Source organism: Chiloscyllium plagiosum, chromosome 21 (genome assembly GCF_004010195.1).
Source record: "Chiloscyllium plagiosum isolate BGI_BamShark_2017 chromosome 21, ASM401019v2, whole genome shotgun sequence".
In the NCBI taxonomy this organism is placed as follows: domain Eukaryota; kingdom Metazoa; phylum Chordata; class Chondrichthyes; order Orectolobiformes; family Hemiscylliidae; genus Chiloscyllium; species Chiloscyllium plagiosum.
This window is the reverse complement of record NC_057730.1, coordinates 55,996,642-56,017,805: the sequence shown is the minus strand read 5'-3', so window position 1 is coordinate 56,017,805 and position 21,164 is coordinate 55,996,642. Positions and strand designations below refer to the sequence as shown.

The 21,164-nt window shown below is 45.7% G+C and overlaps 1 long non-coding RNA gene across 1 annotated transcript in view; it reads left to right on the top strand.

The window, feature by feature from the left end:
• The first annotated feature begins 9,771 nt into the window (after positions 1-9,771).
• LOC122560409 overlaps positions 9,772-21,164 on the top strand; it is a 41,898-nt gene continuing 30,505 nt past the window's right edge. Inside the window, exon 1 of the long non-coding RNA XR_006314737.1 lies at positions 9,772-10,019. This is a non-coding gene — a long non-coding RNA (uncharacterized LOC122560409). The remainder of the gene's footprint in view (positions 10,020-21,164) is intronic.

The following is a 21,164-nucleotide window of genomic DNA, read 5'->3' as shown; positions in this document are numbered from 1 at the left end:
ATGAGGGGCATGGATAGGATAAATAGACAAAGTCTTTTCCCTGGGGTCAGGGAGTCCAGAATTAGTGGGCATAGGTTTAGGGTGAGAGGGGAAAGATATAAAAGAGACCTAAGGGGCAACTTTTTCACACAGAGGGTGGTACGTGTATGGAATGAGCTGCCAGAGGATGTGGTGGAGGCTGGTACAATTGCAACATTTAAGGGGCATTTGGATGGGTGTATGAATAGGAAGAGTTTGGAGGGATATGGGCCGAGTGCTGGGAGGTGGGACTAGATTGGGTTGGGATATCTGGTTGGCACGGGTTAACTCTGAGTAATTTAATAATAACGAGGGACCGGGTTAACTCGGAGTAATTTAATAATAACGAGGGATCGGGTTAACTCGGAGTAATTTAATAATAACGACGGACCGGGGTAACGCGGAGTAATTTAATAATAACGAGAGACCAGGTTAACGTGGAGTAATTTAATAATAACGAAGGGCGGGTAGACTCAGAGTAATTTAATAATAACGAGTGACCGGGTTAACGCGGAGTAGTTTAATAATAATGAGGGACCAGGTTAACTCTGAGTAATTTAATAATAACGACGGACCGGGGTAACGCGGAGTAATTTAATAATAACAAGTGACCAGTCTAATGTGGAGTAATTTAATAATAACGAGGCACCGGGTTAACGCGGAGTAATTTAAAAATTACCAAGGACCAGGTTGACACGGAGTAATTTAATAATAAAGATGGACCGGGTTAACATGGAGTAATTTAATAATAACGATGGACCGGGGTAACGCGGAGTAATTTAATAATAACGAGTGACCAGTTTAATGTGGAGTAATTTAATAATAATGAGGGACCGGGTTAACTCAGAGTAATTTAACAATATCAAGGGGCTGGGTTTACTCTGAGTAATTTAATAATAACGAAGGGCTGATTCGGAGTAATTTAATGATGACAAAGGAACAGTGAGCCTGACCTCGGTGCTGGGCAAGTTGTTGGAGGGAATCCTGAGAGACAGGATGTACATGTATTTGGAAAAGCGAGGACTGATTCGGGATAGTCAACACGGCTTTGTGCGTGAGAAATCATGTCTCACAAACTTGATTGAGTTTTTTGAATAAGTAACGAAGAGGACTTGATGAGGGCAGAGCGGTAGATGTGATCTATATGGACTTCAGTAAGGCATTCAACTAGGTTCCCCATGGGAGACTGGTTAGCAAGGTTAGATCTCACGGAATACAGGGAGAACTAGCCATTTGGTTGCAGAACTGGCTCAAAGGTAGAAGATAGAGGGTGGTCGAGGGTTGTTTTTCAGACTGGAGGCCTGTGACCAGTGGAGTACCACAAGGATCGGTGCTGGGCCCTCTACTTTTTGTCATTTATATAAATAATTTGGATGTGAAAATAAGAGGTATAGTTAATAAGTTTGCAGATGACACCAAAATTGGAGGTGTAGTGGACAGCGAAGAGGGTTACCTCAGATTACAACAGGATCTTGATCAAATGGTCCAATGGGCTGAGAAGTGGCAGATGGAGTTTAATTCAGATAAATGTGAGGTGCTGCTTTTTGGGAAAGCAAATCTTAGCAGGACTTATACCTATAATAGTAAGGTCCTAGGGAGTGTTGCTGAACAAAGAGAGCTTGGAGTGCAGATTCATAGCTCTTTGAAAGTGGAATCGCAGGTAGATAGTTTAGTGAAGAAGGCGTTTGGTATGCTTTCCTTTATTGATCAGAGCATTGAGTATAGGAGTTGGTAGGTCATGTTGCAGCTGTACAGGACATTGGTTAGGCCACTGTTGGAATATTGTGTGCAGTTCTGGTCTCCTTCCAATCGGAAAGATTTTGTGAAACTTGAAAGGGTTCAGAAAAGATTTACAAGGATGTTGCCAGGGTTGGAGGATTTGAGCTACAGGGAGAGGTTGAACAGGCTGGGGCTGTTTTCCCTGGAGTGTCGGAGGCTGAGGGGTGACCTTATCAAGGTTTATAAAATCATGAGGGACATGGATAGGATAAATAGACAAAATCTTTTCCCTGGGGTCAGGGAGTCCAGAACTAGAGGGCATAGGTTTAGGTTGAGAGGGGAAAGATATATAAGATACCTAAGGGGCAACTTTTTCACACAGAGGGTGATACGTGTATGGAATGAGCTGCCAGAGGATGTGGTGGAGGCTGGTACAATTGCAACATTTAAGAGGCATTTGGATGGGCATATGAATAGGAAGGGTTTGGAAGGATATGGGCCGAGTGCTGCGAGGTGGGACTAGGTTGGGTTGGAATATCTGGTCTGCATGGACGGTTTGGACCGAAGGGTCTGTTTCCATGCTGTACATTTCTATTACTCTATCCATGACTCTATGACCGGGTTAACTCAGAGTAATTTAATCATAATGATGGACCGGGTTAACTTGGTCACATTGGCAGTGGGAAAGATAACACTGGGAATGGAAAAGGGTCACACTGGCAGTGGGAAGGGTCACACTGGGAATGGGATAGGGTCATGCTGGGAATGGGAAAGGGACACTAGGAATGTGAAAGGGTCACACTGGGAATGAGAAAGGATCATGCTGGGAATGGGAAAGGGACACATTGGGAATGTGAAAGGGACACTGGTATTGGGGAAGGATCACACTGGGAATGGGAAAGAATCATACTGGGAATGAGAAAGGGTCACGCTGGGAATGGGAAAGGGACACTGGGAATGGGGAAGGATCACACTGGGAATGAGAAAGGATCACGCTGGGAATAGGAAAGGGACACACTGGGAATGGGAAAGGGTCACACTGGGAATGGAAAAACATCACACCGGGAATGGGAAAGGGTCACACTGGGAATGAGAAAGGATCACACTGGGAATGGGAAAGGGACACACTGGGAATGAGAAAGAGTCACACTGGGAATGGGAATGGGACACATTGGGAGTGGGAAAGTTACGCTGGCAATGGGAAAGGGTCACACTGGGAATGGGAAAGGGACACATTGGGAATGAGAAAGGTTCATGCTGGGGATGGGAAAGGGTCACACTGGGAATATGCAAGAGTCACATTGGGAAGGGGAAAGGGACACTGGGACTCGGGAAGGGTCACACTATGAATCGGAAAGGTCACGCTGGGAATGGGAAAGGGACATATTGGGAATGGGAAAGAGTCATGCTGGGAATGGAAAAGGGACGCACTGGGAATGTGAAAGGGTCATGCTGGGAATGGAAAAGGGTCACTCTAGGAAAAGGAAAGGGTCACACTGGGAATGGGAAAGGGACACTGGGAATGGAAAAGGGACACACTGCGAATGGGAAAGGGTCACACTAATGGGAAAGGGACACTGGGAATGGGAAAGGCTTTCACTGGTAATGGGAAAGGGTCACACTGGGAATGGGAAAAGTTCACGCTGGGAATAGGAAAGGGTCACGCTGGGAATGGGAAAGGGACACTGGGAATGGGAAAGCGCTGGGAATGGGGAAGGATCACACTGGAATTGGGAAAGGGTCACGCTGGCATTGGGAATGGTCACACTGGGATTGGGAAAGGGTCACACTGGGAAAGGGAAAGGGTCACGCTGGCGATGGGGAAGGATCACGCTGGGATTGTGGAAGGGTCATGGTGGGAATGGGAAAGGGTCACATTGGGAATGGGAAAGGATCACACTGGGAATAGGTAAGGTTCACGCTGGGAATGGGAAAGGGACACACTGTGAATGGGAAAGGGTCACACTGGGAATGGGAAAGGGACACTGGGAATGGGAAAGGCTTTCACTGGTAATGGGAAAGGGTCACACTGGGAATGGGAAAGGGTCATGCTGGGAATGGGAAAGGTTCACGCTGGGAATAGGAAAGGGTCACGCTGGGAATGGTGAAGGATCACGCTGGGATTGGGAAAGGGTCACGCTGGCAGTTGGGAAAGGGTCATGCTGGGAATGGGAAAGGGTCATGCTGGGAATAGGAAAGGATCATACTGGGAATAGGAAAGGGTCACACTGGGAATGCGAAAGGTTCACGCTGGGAATGGGAAAGGGTCACACTGGGATTGGGAAAGGGTCACGTTGGCAGTGGGAAAGGGTCATGCTGGGAATGGGAAAGGATCATACTGGTAATAGGAAAGGGTCATGCTGGGAATGGGAAATGGTCATGCTGGGAATGGGAATGGATCACACTGGGAAGGGGAAAGAGTTACACTGGGAATGAGAAAGTGTCAGGCTGGGAATGGGAAAGGATCACACTGGGAATGGGAAAGGGTCACGTTGGGAATAGGAAAGGGTCACACTGGGAATGGAAAAGAGTCACACTGGGAATGGGAAAGGATCACACTGGGAATGGGAAAGGTTCACACTGGGAATGGTAATGAGAAAGGGTCACACTAGATTGGGAAAGTGTCATACTGGGAATGGGAAAGGGACATACAGCGAATGGGAAAGGGTCACACTGGGAATGGGAAAGGGACACTGGGAATGGGAAAGGGACATACTGCGAATGGGAAAGTGTCACACTGGGAACGGGAAAGGGACACTGGGAATGGGAAAGGTTCACACTGGGAATGGGAAAGGGTCATGCTGGGAATGGGAAAGGGTCACGCTGGCAGTGGGAATGGTCACACTGGGAAGGGGAAAGGGTCACACTGGGAAAGGGAAAGGGTCACGCTGGGAATGGCGAAGGATCATGCTGGGATTGGGAAAGGGTCACGCTGGCAGTTGGGAAAGGGTCATGCTGGGAATGGGAAAGGGTCATGCTGGGAATGGGAAAGGATCACACTGGGAATAGGAAAGGGTCACACTGGGAATGGGAAAGCTTCACACTGGGAATGGGAAAGAGTCACACTGGGAATGCGAAAGGTTCACGCTGGGAATGGGAAAGGGTCACACTGGGATTGGGAAAGGGTCACATTGGCAGTGGGAAAGGGTCATGCTGGGAATGGGAAAGGATCACACTGGGAATAGGAAAGGGTCACGCTGGGAATGGGAAAGGATCACACTGGGAAGGGGAAAGAGTCACACTGGGAATGGGAAAGGATCACACTGGGAATGGTAATGGGAAAGGGTCACACTAGGATTGAGAAAGGGTCATACTGGGAATGGGAAAGGTTCACACTGGGAATGGGAAAGGGTCAGACTGGGAATGGGGAAGGGTCACGCTGGCAGTGGGAATGGTCACACCGGGAAGGGGAAAGGGTCACACTGGGAATGGCGAAGGATCACGCTGGGATTGGGAAAGGGTCGCGCTGGCAGTTGGGAAAGGGTCATGCTGGGAATGGGAAAGGATCACACTGGGAATAGAAAAGGGTCACACTGGGAATGGGAAAGGTGGCGGCAGAAACTGATGTGATTGCAGATTCCGTGAGATCCCCACTGAAGAGTTCTGCTTCTTTCCCGAACGTTTCTCCTTCTGCCCCTTCAGCTGGCATTTTTGTTGTTACTATCGCCATCTTTGCAAGATTTACCCCATTAATTATGCAACCAGCCACATTAGCAATCTCAGGGTAATAAGGGAACCGTTGCAATAGCTGGTTAGGAATTCCATCCCATGTTGTATTTTGTATAACAGACACACAAAGCAGCCTCAGCACTGACTAGGAATGTTATATGTGCAATGATTCAAAATACTATCAGAGTCTCCTGTGAGGCCTCATCAACACAGAGAGAAAGACCATTGCCCAAGTGCAATTGGAGGTGGATTCATAGCTTATAGAAAATCCAGGTTTATTTCAGATGTGAGAAATTGGCAGCTGATTTAAGATGCAGACTGGCAGATTCAAAGTTCTCCTCGACAAACTGCAGGGTGATCTCAGCAGTTTTAACAGGGGCGAATGGTCACCTCAGCAGATCAGAAAAGCTCAATGTTAGTCCTGCTGCACCTGAATGCAGCCATCAGATATAGGGGAAACTAGCCTTTATTAGACAGGGCATTGAATACTGGAGCAGGGAGGTGATGATGGAGCTGTATATAACATCAGTCAGGCCACAGCCACTATAGGAAGGATGTGATTGCACCGGAGGGGATGCAGAGGAGATTCACCAGGATGCTGCCTGGGACTAAGTGATGCAGCTATAGAGAGTGGATAGACTGAGGTTGTTTAATTTAGAGCAGAGAAGATTGACGAGAAACCTGATAGAGGTGTACAAAGTACTGAGAGACGTGGACAGGGCAAATAGGGAGAAGCCTTCCCTCTTAGTTGAAGAGGAGAAAGTGAGGACTGCACATGCTGGAGACCAGAGTTGAAAAATGTGGTGCTGGAAAAACACAGCAGGTCAGGCAGCATCCGAGGAGCAGGAGAATCGATGTTTTGGGCATAAGCCCTTCTTCAGGAATGAGGTTGGTGTGCCAAGCAGGCTGAGATAAAGGTTAGACAATAGACAATAGGTGCAGGAGTAGGCCATTCTGCCCTTCGAGCCTGCAACACCATTTAATATGATCACAGCTGATCATCCTTAATCAGTATCCTGTTCCTGCCTTATCTCCATAACCCTTGATTCCACAATCCTTGAGAGCTCTATCCAACTCTTTCTTAAATGAATCCAGAGACTGGGCCTCCACTGCCCTCTGGGGCAGAGCATTCCACACAGCCACCACTCTCTGGGTGAAGACGTTTCTCCTTATCTCTGTCCTAAATGGTCTACCCCGTATTTTTAAGCTGTGTCCTCTGGTTCGGCACTTACCCATCAGCGGAAACATGTTTCCTGCCTCCAGAGTATCCAATCCTTTAATAATCTTATATGTCTCAATCAGATCCCCTCTCAGTCTTCTAAACTCAAGGGTATACAAGCCCAGTCGCTCCAGTCTTTCAGTGTAAGGTAATCCCGCCATTCCAGGAATTGACCTCGTGAACCTACGCTGCACTCCCTCAATAGCCAGAATGTCTTTCCTCAAATTTAGGATAGATAAAGGGTAGGGGGGAGGGAATTTGGGGGAGGGGCGCTGGGAATACGATAGGTGGAAGGAGGTGAGGGTGAGGGTGATAGGCCAGAGAGGGGGTGGGGGCGGAGAGGTCGGAAAGAAGATTGCAGGTCAAGAAGGCGGCACTGAATCCGGGGGTTGGGACTGAGATAAGGTGGGGGGAGGGGAAATGAGGAAGCTGGAGAAATCTGCATCGTTGAAGAGTCAATAACAAGCAGGGCTGCGTTTTAAATTTTAGAAGCGATTTGAGGAAAACCAGAGGTTGGTGAGGGGAAACCTCGCCCTGGGAGGGCAGTTGAAATGGGAAATCTCACAACCTTTAAAAAAGTACTCAGACGGGCACTTGAAATGTCCCAATGTTGAAGGCTATGGGCCTGGTGTGAGGAAGTGGGACTGGCGTAGGGAGTAGGGTGTGTTTGGCAGTACAGACCCGATGGGTTGAAGGATTTCACCTGTACTGTATGATTCCAAAAATTAATAACAAGGGATGTAGAGTTAAAGCAGAGGGCAGGAGATTTAGAGATGATTTAAGGAAAAACTATTTCACCCAGAGGGTGTGGTTACCTGGAACTTACAGCTTGAAAGGGTGGAAGAGGCTGGAACTATCACAACATTTTAGTAGTATTGCAATGGTCACTTAATGTTCATAACGACCAAAGCTTCAGGTAAGTGCTGGCAAATGGGACTGGAGTAGATAGATGTTTGATCACTGGCATGGACATGATGGGCCGAACAGCATTTTCCTGCTCTGTAAAACTCTTTAAGTCTGTGATATGCTACTCACCTTTCTACTTAGTTAAGTGGTAGATGCTAATTAATACGGAGATAACTATACTTTTTTAAATAGTACTTATCGTTGAAGCTTTTCAAACAGTCTATGCAGATTTAAATTTGTGTTTACAAGATGATTCCCTGGAATGATGGATCCAGTCTCAGCTTCCACCCCCATCCCCCCACCCCTGCTCCTTTGAAATTGAATGGCATCAGAAGGGAGAGCAGAGCAGAGCGCCCTGGTCCACTCTGACAGACAGAGTCCTGCTGAAGGCTGGGAACGATACCGGACCTGACCATGGTGAAGCAAACTGTCACAGGAGCAGAACGTCTATCTGTAAGTCTCAGAGCAAGTGAACTGTGGTAGCACTGTGTATGTCAGCAGCTGCAAACCTGAAAGAGGGTTCAGGAACCTCATCAGAAGGACAAGGAAGCTACTAGATCACTATTTCAATCACTGAGAAAATTATTTTGTGAAGTTCTGTGCTTTCTGTCCCGCACAGTCCATAATCTCACATTCTCGTTTATTACGCAGAGTTAGTAAACTTTTTGGCTTCACTTCTCTACCTTTTCTTTGCACCTCACTATCATTCCCCCAACCCCCCCCCCCCACAACTCCCCAGCTCAGACATGACCTTGGATAAATGCTTCCCTCAACTGCCCAATCCATTGGCTGTCCCCAGCTCCCTTCCAATCCAACTCCCATCAATGTGTCATCCAAAAGTTGGCATGCCTGGCAATGCTGCATTCCATCAACACCTTCCTCCCTTAAATCTGTCACCACTGTCCTGCTTCTCAAAAGGATACCAATCCTCCCCCTGGCTCCACCATCCCTGTTTACAGATGGCCACTATACTAGCTGCCTCCAGTTACTCTACAAACCTCTCCCTGTAAATCCATGCCCAGATTTCCTGGAATTTCATGCTCGAAACATTTTAATCAAATCCACACACCCGCCCGCTATCAAAACTGCTTTTCACAAAATCGTAAAAGACAGCCAAAGATACAAGAACAAATGTAAACCATTCTTTTTTTCTACTTGTTCACTGAATGAAGATGTCGCTGTCTGGGCCAGCATTTATTGGCCATCCCTAATTACCCAGAGGGCAGTTCAGTGTCAACGCCATTGCTGTAGGTCTGGAGTCACGTGTAGGTCAGACCGGGTAACAATGGCAGTTTCCTTCCCTCAAGGACATTAGTGAAACATATGGGTTTTTTCAACAATCGACAATGGATTTATAATCATGATTAGACTCTTCATTCCAGATTTTTATTGAATTCAAATTTCATCATGTGCTGTGGTGGGATTCAAACCCAGGTCCCAAGAGGTCTGTGGATTAACAGCTTAGTAATTATATCACTGGGAAGAATAAATAAAAATTGATTCTTTAGCTGAGGTCCACCTTTAAAATGCTTCTCGTAGTTTCCCTGGACATTACAAACATCCCTCTTGGCTGATCATTGAGACTTGCATGAATTCAGTTTGTTGTACACCTCAATGGGAGTCTAAAAAGGTGGTGCTGGAAAAGCATAGCAGGTCAGGCAGCATCAGAGGAGCAGGGAGAGTCAACATGTTGGGCATAAGCCCTTCATCCTGTTTGATCAGTTAAATAAATTGTCATAGAAAGGCCTTTTCCATCTTTCTCACAGAGTCGCAGTGAGCAGTACGCCCCCACCTCAGAGCCAGGGAGTTCAGAGAATAGAGAGTGTCTGCCCTTCTGAGTCAAGAGGACCAGATTCAAGTCCGCCCTGCTCCAGAGGCGTGTACTAACATCTCTGAACAGGCTGATTAGAACATAGCTCCAATCCCACTTTCAGATGATAAGCAGCACCTGAAAATGCTTGTACTCTCATCGACAACTAATTCCTGGAGTTGCATCACATCGAGCAGAGAGGAGATTTTGTCAATGTGCAAATTGAATCTTCTGTATCTGGAGTCTGTCGTTTCTACTCAAATGAAAAATGTATCTTCTGTTTGTGGGTTAAACAGCAGAGGGTTAATGATTGGATTGTCACTTTTATTACTATAAGACTGCTGTCCTGTTGAGATATTAAGGATTGGAATACAGGACTTTGTGTGACTGAGTTTGCTCTGAAATTGGATTGATTTCTCTGAATTTTCTCTTTTGAGTTTTATTACTCTTTAGAAATTGTGACTTTTTTTAGTTTTGATTTTTTTTCCCATTGTTAGACTCATAACTAAGGCTCTAAAGGATCGATTTTAGTTTTCCTGTTTGTTTGCACTGTGTATTTGGTTTTTGATTTTCCTAACCTGAGTTTATATGTGAGTGCATGGTTTTCAGCTGTTTCCAGTCTATTCCAGAGATACCACATATGACCCACACTGGGAGCAGTGCTCTTCAAGATTACAAGTAAGTTAATAGTGCTGCCATCTGTTTTACACTGTGCTTGAGGTCTAATGCTGTTTAAGCACTCAAAGTAATGATGTTAGAGTCCAAGGGACTTGCTGCAAGGGCTCTTTGTTTACAGCTTGATCCACACACACCCTTAGCACACACAGTTACAAAGTTAAAAATCACACAACACCAGTCCAACAGATTATAGTCCAACAGGTTTATTTGGAAGCACTAGCTTTTGTAGCGCTGCTCCTTCAACGGGTGGTTGTGGAGAATAAGGTTGTAATACACAGAATTTATAGCAAAAGTTTACAATGTGATTTAACTGAAATTATATATTGAAAAAGACCTGGATTGTTTGTTAAGTCTCCCATCTTTTAGAATGACCATGTTGGTTTAAGTTCTTTCATATATAAATTGCAAAACCTTTTTAGAAGTTATATTCTCAAGTGAACTTTAACAATTGGTGTCATGTCGGCCCAGATGATGTATTGAAGGTGTTAGCTCTCTGTGTGAGGCTGTGCCACAATGGTCAGACTGATCCTAATCTAAAAATCGGATTTACAGAATCTTACATGGATTCATGCAGTTTTTGAGCAAAATAAAATGTAATTCTGCAAGTACAAATTCATCCCACAAACTTTTATGTGTATGTGCGCGTTATGAGTGTCTTTGAGAGTATGTGTGGGAGTGTAAAAGGGTATTGGTCTGTGAGCGGGTGTGTGTGGGAGTGTATGTGTGAGCATATGAGAGAGGGTCTGCATGAGTGTGTTGGGGTCTGTGTCTGTGTGCGTCTGTCAGACATACTCCTACACACACACACACAAACCCCTACACACAGACTCTCTCTCACACACACTTCTACAGAGCTGGCAGGTGGGACGAGATTGGGTTGGGATATCTGGTCAGCATGGACAAGTTGGACTGAAGGGTCTGTTTCTGTACTGTACATCTTATGAATCTATGACATTTTAGGAAGTCAGCCATTTCCTTACTTTAATGCACTTTTTTTTTCAATGTATTAGTTCATGGCATAACACGAAAACTGGATTCTTCTTGAGTCAATAACCTTAAAGTTTATTAACAGCACTATTCGCCCAGCTATAGGGTAACAGAGTTACATACAAAGTAGGTTGATAATGTGATTTAAAGGCATTGGGAATGCTTGCCTTTATTAGTCAGACCATGGAATACAAGAGCAGGGAGGTAGTGCTGGAGCTGGATATGAGGTTTGTTCAGTCACAGCTGGAGCACGGTGTGCAGTCTGGGCCCCACACTATGGGAAGGATGTCCTTCCAATGGAAGAGATTCAGAGGAGATTCACCACGACGTTGTCTGGATGGAACATTTCAGTGTTGAAGACAGAGGCTGCGGCTGTTTTCCTCAGAGAAGCGGAAGTTGAGGGGGGATCTGATTGAGATGTACAAAATTCTGAGGGGAGAGAGAGAGAGGAACTGTGAACCTCCCTCCCCCCCCTGTCAATGAAGGGATCAGTAACTAGGGCACTGTTTTAAGGTATGGAACAGAGAGTTTAGAGGGCATTTGAGGAAATGTTTCTTCATTTGAGGGTGGTGGGTATCTGGAACTCATTGTCTATAAGTGTGGCAGAGGTAAGAACCCTCAAGACGTCTAATGGGAACTTAAACGGTCACTTGAAACACCATAGCACACAAGGCTAGGGGACAAGTGCTGGAAAATGTGATCAAGATAGAGATGGATGTTTGGTGACTGGTGTAGACATTGCTGGGCCACAATTATAGTTTGAATTGTGTGCTTATTAATGGTAACACACACACACACACACAGAGAAGGTGGTGGAAATAGGATTCAATAAAGTTAAGTCTAATGATGTATAAGGATGTAGAGGTTAGGTGGATTAGCCATTGGGTAAAACCCCATACAGGGTTACAGGAATGTGTGGTGGAAAAGCGCAGCAGGTCAGGCAGCATCCAAGGAACAGGAGAAGGGCTTATGCCCAAAACGTCGATTCTCCTGTTTCTTGGATGCTGCCTGACCTGCTGCGCTTTTCCAGCAACACATTTTCAGCTCAGTGGGGTTCTGTCCTGGTGGCGATTGGAGGGGCGGGGTTCAAGGGCGGAGGAGCGGGAAGTGGAGGAGATGCGGTGGAGAGCATCGTCAACCACGTCTGAGGGGAAATTGCGGTCTTTGAAGAAGGAGGCCATCTGGGTTGTTCAGTATTGGAATTGGTCTTCCAGGAGCAGATAAGGCAAAGGAATTGGGAATATGGGATGGCGTTTTTACAGGGGGCAGGGTGGGAGGAGGTGTAATCTAGAATATTGTTGACTGTTGGGGGAAACCTCTTCGGGTTCGCTAATGTCCTTTAGGGAAGGAAACTGCCAATCCTTACCTGGTCTGGCCTACATGTGACTCCAGACACACAGCAATGTGAGTGACTCTCAACTGCCCTCTGGGGCAATTAGGGATGGGCAATAAATGCTAATCTAGCCAGTGATAACCACATTCTATGAATGAATTTTTAAAAAAATGAACAGATAAGTAAAAATAGCTTATCACAAAACTTTCGTTGTGCAGGATAAAAATGGTAACACTCGCGTATTAATATTCCGATGAATATTTATTAATGAATATAATTACACAGGGTGGAAAATGCTGGGACTGAGCAGACACCTTTGATTGAAGTACGATACCTAGTTAAATCATTGCTATTCAAAATAAAATCCATCTAAAGAGCTGAGTTGATGATCTTCATTATTAGACATCAAAGTGTTGTTTATTCTCCAGACAAGTCTTCATCGAGTTGCTTATGCATATTGCTCAATTATTGCTTTCTTACAAAATATAAACGATTATCACACCTTTATTGCCAAGTTTTCAAATCAGTATTTGAATTCTGATTTTAATCTGAGCAGAATGACCAGGTTAATGTTAATGCTGGACAGACAACACAACATGATTTATTGTCTTTCAGTGAAAAATCAAAGTTGTGAATTATTAAATCACTTTTACATTTGATCATTCCAAAGGCACTATGTATGGCAACTCAGTGATAGATGCAGTAATCAGTTACACAAACCCACTGCCAACTTGTTGATTGAAGAGATTCATTGATTAGTTCAAGTTTCAAAGGTTTCTGAAGTTATAATTGAACAATTGGCGACCTCGTAGTTTGTGCTGTTACATACATCATTACAACAGACTTTGTTACTCTATTAATTCAGGCAGTAATTCCATCAGCTCCATTGGGCTGCTAAGGGGTTGACCTTTATTGATCAATGTTTTACTCCCATTCATTTCAATCCTATGACTCACCTCATTGAGGAGTACAATATTGGAGAAAAGGGTGCTTTTTAATTCTTGAAGGTCTCTGAGAAATTTGATGAATGTGTTGGGAGTTGTATTTGACACAGCCTTCACAAAGAAAGGTGAAGCTAAGGTTTCCATGGTGACCATCCTTTCCCAGGAACAAGTGAGAGACGTTGAAGGGAAAGTTGTAGGAGTGGGTGGGCTGGAGATTAGATAGGATGAAGGTGAGGGTTCCCTTGTGAGGGCCAGAGATGGACGAGGACTGACTGTACAATGTATAAATGACATGACCGCAGTAACACTCAAAAAGCTCAATGTAAGTCCAGACAAAGCAGCCAAGACAAATGAAGTCTTGATGGATCTAAATAGGGTGGATACAAGAATGGCTCACTAATATCCTTTAGGGAAGGAAATCACCCATCCTCACCCTATCTGTCCTACTCGTAACTCCAGACTCACAGCGATGAGGTTTATTCTCAATTGCCCTCAAATGGCTTGGCAGGCCATTCAGTTCAAGGGCAGCAAGGGGCAGGCAATAAATGGTGGCCCGTGTCCCATGAGTGAACAGAGAGAAAATCAAAATACCAGAAGGCTACTTACACTTATGGGAAGATCAAATCATGGGTCGGGGACATTGTTTAAGAATGAGCAGTCTACATTTTTAGCCAGATGTGAGGGGAAATATTTTCTTACAGACAGTTACTAGAGTAAGGAAGGTCATGGAAACTCAATCTTCAGATTTATTCAAGCCTGAGATAGTCGGATTTTGACAAAATGTAAGTCCTTGCGGGGCAAACAAGAAAGTGAAGCTGAGATCTGCCGTCATCTTACTGAATGATAGGATAGGCTTGAAAGGCTGAATAGCCTCTTCAAATTCCCATCTTCATAAGAAGCTCAAAAACATTCAGAACAAAATAGCTTGGTTAGTCCCACATTCATCACCTTCAACATCCTCTATCTCCACCACCGATGCTCAGCAGCAGCAGCAGCAGCAGCAGCAGCAGCAGCAGCACTGTGTACTATCTACAAGATGCACTGTAGCAAGCTACTTGCCTGGATGGGGGCAGCTCCAATAACACTGAAGAAGTTTGACGCCACCCAGGACAAAGTAGCAGCTTGATTGGCACCACATCCACAAACACCACCGAAGCTCAGTAGCAGCAGTGTGTACTATCTACAAGATGCACTGTAGAAATTCATCAAAGATCCTCAGACAGCACCTTCCAAACCCACAACCACCTCCATCTAGAAGGACAAGGGCAGCAGATACATGGGAACACCATCCCCTGCAGGTTCCCCTCCGAGCCACTCATCATCCTGACTTGGAAATATATCACCATTCCCTCACTGTCACTGGGTCAAAATCCTGGAATTCCCTTCCTAAGGGCATTGTGGGTCTACCCACAGCACATGGACTGCAGTGGTTTGAGAAGGCAGCTCACCCCCACCTTCTCAAGGGGCAACTAAGGACGGGTAATAAATGCTGGGCCCAGCCACCAACACCTACATACTATGAATGAAAAGAAATGATACAAGCATCTTGCTGTATCTAACATTAAAGCTAACAATCAGCAATGATGAGTGGTATCTGACCAGGCTCTGAATGAGGTGGGTCATGGGGAAAAGAGTGGCAGAATTGGGCAAGGTCTCTCTCCATGCTGAGGTCATCTGACTGCACCCTGTTTGTTTTACCCAAGTGCCACTGTGAGATTCTTCCCAGGCAGTGGCACGTTCGCAATTGATGCTCTTTGTTGATTGTTAACGGTCCCACTCACCACTTACCAAACTTGCCACACAAGCTAACCATCGGCAAAACTCGACATTGAAACCAGAGCAGGATGTTAGTGGGTTCAGCTCAACGCTTGCCGTACACAGCCTCCATGTTGGACGCTCGACGCACTCCGTGGGCACCTGCCCCACCCACCCCACGCCCACGGACATCGGTATCTAACATGTGCCAGCCTCTGTCAGCCCTTACGGCCCATCTCTGATGTCACTCGGGGTGTCCCAATACAGTATGTAAGGGGTAGCCTCTGATAGCAGGCCAGCCCGACTTAGATTGATCACAAAAAGCACCGAACTGTTCCAATCCCATTCTCCAGCTCTTGGCCCATAGCCTTGGCATTGCAAAAGCACATCCAAATACTTCTTAAATGTTAAGAGGGTTTCTACTCCTCAGACCCAGGTGATTTAGTAACATCTGTCAGTCCATCATAAAAATCCACCAGTCAGAAGCTCTGTCACTGTTAGTATTTTCAGAAGCAGTTAGGCACAAAAACACAAGCTCTGGGAAGAATCATGTCAATATCCCTGGAACATAATCGAGAACCAAAGGGTGATAGCAATAAAAGATCTTGAATTGTGAGTTAGTTTAATGGCGACCATGTACCCTTGTTGATTGTCATAAAAACTCATCAGCTTCATTAATATCTTTCAGGGAAGGCAATTTGTTGTTCTTTCCTGGTCTGGCCTACATGTGATGCCAGACCCACAGCAATGTGGGTAGCTCCTAACACCCATTGGGCATTAAATGTTGACCTAGCTAGCCCTGAATGGTAACACAAAGACCCATGTAACTATCAATCCTTAGCAAGTCTTTTCCTGAGCATACTGGGGGAGTATTGGAACACTGTTGCCCTGGGCATTCTTGCTCTCCCACCCTGACTGCGCTGATTGAATGACGTCGGCAGTACATTACATTGAAAATCATCAACCCCAACTTCAAATACCCACCATGTTCTTGTTTCTCTCAATCACTCTCAGCTGCTCCTGGTCTACCACAGACTCACATCTCTGTTCTACTCTCATATCCTCTCCTGCATGTCCAGTTTAGAGTCTTAAAGTTATTCAGCATTGAAAGAGGCCCTTCAGCCCACCATGTCTATGCTGACCAACAAACACTAAACTACACTAATCCCATTGATCTGCACTTGGTCCATCGCCTACCAAGCCCGGCATTTTCAATGCCCATCCAAACATTTCTTCAATGTTGTGAGAGTCCCTGTCTCCAGGGCAACATGTTCCATATTTCTACCACCCTCTGAGGGAAAAATACATTTCGTCAGATCCCCTCTGAACCATTTACTCCTCACCTTAAACTTGTGCCGCCTCGTCTTAGACACATCTGCCATGGGGGGAAGAGGTCTACTCTGCCAATGCCTCTCATAACCTTGTACAGAACAACCTCAATTATCTGAATGATTATCCGAATTTTGGAACAGCTGAACAAGGTCTAAAGGTCCTGATGCTTGGCTAAACTGTGTTATCCAAACATTCGATTATCCGAACATTTGACTATCTGAGCAAAATACTCCCTTGTGTGGCGGCGCTCAGATAATTGAGGTTGTCCGGTATATCTCGATCAGAGTCCACACTCCCACTCCCCTGTTCCAGGCAAAACAAATCCAGTCTCTCCTCATAACTGAGACTTTCCATCCCAGACAGCATCCTGGTAAATCTCCTCTGCACCGTCTCCAGTGTAATCCCATCCTTCCAATAGTGTGGTGACCAGAACTGTACACAGTATTCCATCTGTAGCTTCACTAATGGTTTATAAAGTTGTAACATTCTCTAACATTGTAACATGCTGCTATTTTCTATGCCCTGGTTAATGAAGACAAGCATCCTGTATGCCTTCTTCCCCACCCTGTCTAGCTGTGCTGACATCTTCAGGGATCTATGGCCTTGTGCACCAAAGTTAAAAATCACACAACACCAGGTTATAGTCCAACAGGTTTATTTGGAAGCAAGAGCTCTCAAGGCACGGCCTCTTCATCAGGTGGTACACCAAGGTCTCTTCGTTTCTCAGTACTCCCTCGGGACCTACCATTCATTGTGTATATCCTTCCCTTATTAGACTTCCCAAAATGTATGAGCTCACCCTTTTCAGGATTAAATTCCATCTGCCATTGCTCTGCCCAATTTCCCAGCTGATCAATATCAGACTGTAGCCTCATTATCAACAACATCATCGATTTTCATATCATCTGCAAACTTACTAATTATACCTTCTACACTCACATTCAAATTGTTAATGTACATAACAACCAGCAAGGCTCCCGCCATTGATCTCTATGGTCCACTGTTGGTCACAGGTTTCTAATCCCCCACCATTACCCTTAGCCTCCTGTTTGCAGCCAGCGTTGGATCCCATTGGCCAACCTGCTTTAGATCTCAAAGCGGTCTTACCTTTTGGACCAGCCTTCCATGAAAGACCTTGTCAAAGGCCTTGCTGAAGTCCATGTAAACCACATCAACTGCGCTACCCTCATCAAAGTGTTTAGAGTCATAGAGATGTACAGCATGGAAACAGACCCTTCAGTCCAACCCGTCCATGCCAACCAGATATCCCAACCCAATCTAGTCCCACCTCCCAGCACCCGGCCCATATCCCTCCAAACCCTTCCTATTCATATACGCATCCAAATGCCTCTTAAATGTTGCAATTTTACCAGCCTCCACCACATCCTCTGGCAGCTCATTCCATACACGTACCACCCTCTGTCTGAAAAACTTGCCCCTTAGGTCTCTTTTATATCTTTCCCCTCTCACCCTAAACCTATGCCCTCTAGCTCTGGACTCCCTGACCCCAGGGAAAAGACTTTGTCTATTTATCCTATCCATGCCCCTCATAATTATGTAAACCTCTATAAGGTCACCCCTCAGCCTCCGACGCTCTGGGGAAAACAGACCCAGCATGTTTAGCCTCTCCCTGTAGCTCAAATCCTCCAACCCTGGTAACATCCTTGTAAATACTTGTGGGCGGCACGGTGGCACAGTGGTTAGCACTGCTGCCTCACAGCGCCTGAGACCCGGGTTCAATTCCCACCTCAGGCGACTGACTGTGTGGAGTTTGCACGTTCTCCCTGTGTCTGCGTGGGTTTCCTCCGGGTGCTCCGGTTTCCTCCCACAGTCCAAAGATGTGCAGGGTCAGGTGAATTGGCCATGCTAAATTGCCCGTAGTGCTAGGTAAGGGGTAAATGTAGGGGTATGGATGGGTTTCGCTTCGGCGGGTCGGTGTGGACTTGTTGGGCCGAAGGGCCTGTTTCCACACTGTAATGTAATCTAAATCTAAATCTAAATCTTTTATGAACCCTTTCAAGTTTCACCACATCTTTCTGATTGGAAGGAGACCAGAATTGCATGCAATATTCCAACAGTGGCCTAACCAATGTCCTGTACAGCCGCAACATGACCTCCCAACTCCTGTACTCAATACTCTGACCAATAAAGGAAAGCATACCAAACGCCTTCTTCACTATCCTATCTACCTGTGACCCCACTTTCAATGAGCTATGAACCTGCACTCCAAGGTCTCTTTGTTCAGCAACACTCCCGAGGACTTTACCATTAAATTAGTCACCTTCTAAAAAAAAATGAATTAACTTAGTCATCTCCATCAAACAAATCTGTGCTGACTACGTGTGACCAAATGACATTGCTCTGCCATTAGAGATAGAGGCTGTGAAGAGTTAAAGTGGAGGAGAGAAGGGAAGTTGGGGGTTAGGGAGAGTGGAGGGGTTTAGAGTAAGGGGAGTCTGGGGAATGGTGTTGGGGGCGAGTTAGGGTGAGGGGAGATGGGTACCTATTCTCCAGCTACATACCTACTCCCCGCCTGTCCATCAATGCTGCCACCTGAACCTAAACCCCTCCTCTCTTGGATCCTCTGTCTGTTGTGAAGACTGACAGAAAGTAGTTAAAAATCAATGCTCTCCTCATTAAGGGCAATATTATCCCCTTATTTCTAAAGGGTCCATAATATCCTTAATACCCTTCTTACCCCTCTACAGTGATTTTAAAACCTTCTGGTATAGATCTTCATTTCCCTCTAAAACTCCTTTGTGTTTTCCTTCATGAAATGTATTCTCTCTCATATCTGGTGTTGTTTATAGCTCTCTCCGTTATCTGGAATCACGCTGTGTATTGTATTTTCTCTCTCTCTTACCTCGTTCCCTCTTCTTCTCTCAGCGCTCCTCCAGCCTTGGCTTTGTTTTATTTAGTAATATCGACTTTGCTCCTTCAGGTGTCCCCTGATGTTCTACACAGTCATATTCTTCCTGGAAGAAATCCCAGTTTATATCACTGTAATTTGAGCCAATAACAGCTTTGATGGGTTTATTATTACCAGATTCTGTCAAACTTAACAAACTCTAAAATCTGTGTAGCAGTGCCAAATTCCTTTCATTAAAACCCAAGCACTGAACTCTCTAATTTAGTGATCAGGATGAAATTAACACTTTCTCACTGTTCACGAGCAGATTTAGGCATGTTCGTCATGACTGTCATACAATGGGTGGGATAGAAGCAGGACCCATGACAACAGCTGACCAGGGGGAGTTTATAAATTCCATTACAATTGCAAGTGTGGTCCCAGTAGTGTTAGGAAGAGTCAGAACTGCATTTGTGGGTGGTATGGTGGCACAGTGGTTAGCACAGCAGCGTCACGGGACCCGGGTTCAATCCCAGCCTTGGGTGGCTGTCTGTGTGGAGTTTGCACATTCTCCCCGTGTCTGTGTGGGCTTGCTCTGGCTTCTTCTCACAGTTCAAAGATGTACATGGTAGGTGCTTTGGCCATTCTAAATTGCCTGTAATGTGTAGGCTAGGTTGGTTAGCCGTGGGGGATGCAAGGTATTGGATGGGATGAGCATTGGAGGGTTGGTGTGCACTTGATGGGCCGAATGGCCTGCTGCCACACTGTAGGGATTCTATGTACTTGTTGCTATGGGATTCTCTTATTTAGCATTGCCCTTTGATGTGAAGGGCACTGCTTGTCACTGGCCACTTGGGTGTTTATTTTCCTCCTGATGGTGGAAATTGAATAAAGGTTTGTACACCTTGTGTCTCTTACTGTGACTCACACCTGCACACACACAACATGGCGCGGGTGTGGGGAAAGAAAAAGAAAACAAACAAGCAGGGGTCTCAGAGTCTCCTCACCCTAGGGAATGGCTCTGAGCTGGCTGGTTAGAGTCACTGTACTGTGCACAAGTAAATGAAGGGTGACAGGATACCAGCCTCTGTGGAGTTTTTTCTTAACTAACCTTCAGCTTTCTGCTGCTGAGATAAATGATCCACACTCATCATTTCCAAATGGACACAGTACCTGCGGAGGGGTGTTACTGCCAGCACTATCCCTCGAAAAATGGTGCTGAGGCCCAGGGCCCAGTTCAAGGCCTGGTTTGGGCCTCCTGGCTGAGAGAATGTGCGCGCATGCGTGTGTGTTTTTGTGTGTGTGTGTGTTTTTGTGTGTGTGTGTGTGTTTTTGTGTGTGTGTGTGTTTTTGTGTGTGTGTTTTGTTTTTGTGTACATGTGTGCGCGCGTGTGTACGTGTGTGTGCACGTGCACGTGTGCGTGTGTGTGCACGTGTGTGTGTGTGCACTTGTGTTTTTGTGTGTGTATGTGTGCACGTGTGTGTGTGTGCACTTGTGTTTTTGTGTGTGTATGTGTGCACGTGTGTGTGTGTGCACTTGTGTTTTTGTGTGTGTATGTGTGCACGTGTGTGTGTGTGCACTTGTGTTTTTGTGTGTGTATGTGTGCACGTGTGTGTGTGTGCACTTGTGTTTTTGTGTGTGTATGTGTGCACGTGTGTGTGTGTGCACTTGTGTTTTTGTGTGTGTATGTGTGCACGTGTGTGTGTGTGCACTTGTGTTTTTGTGTGTGTATGTGTGCACGTGTGTGTGTGTGCACTTGTGTTTTTGTGTGTGTATGTGTGCACGTGTGTGTGTGTGCACTTGTGTTTTTGTGTGTGTATGTGTGCACGTGTGTGTGTGTGCACTTGTGTTTTTGTGTGTGTATGTGTGCACGTGTGTGTGTGTGCACGTGTGTGTGTGTGCACTTGTGTTTTTGTGTGTGTGTGTGTGCACGTGTGTGTGTGTG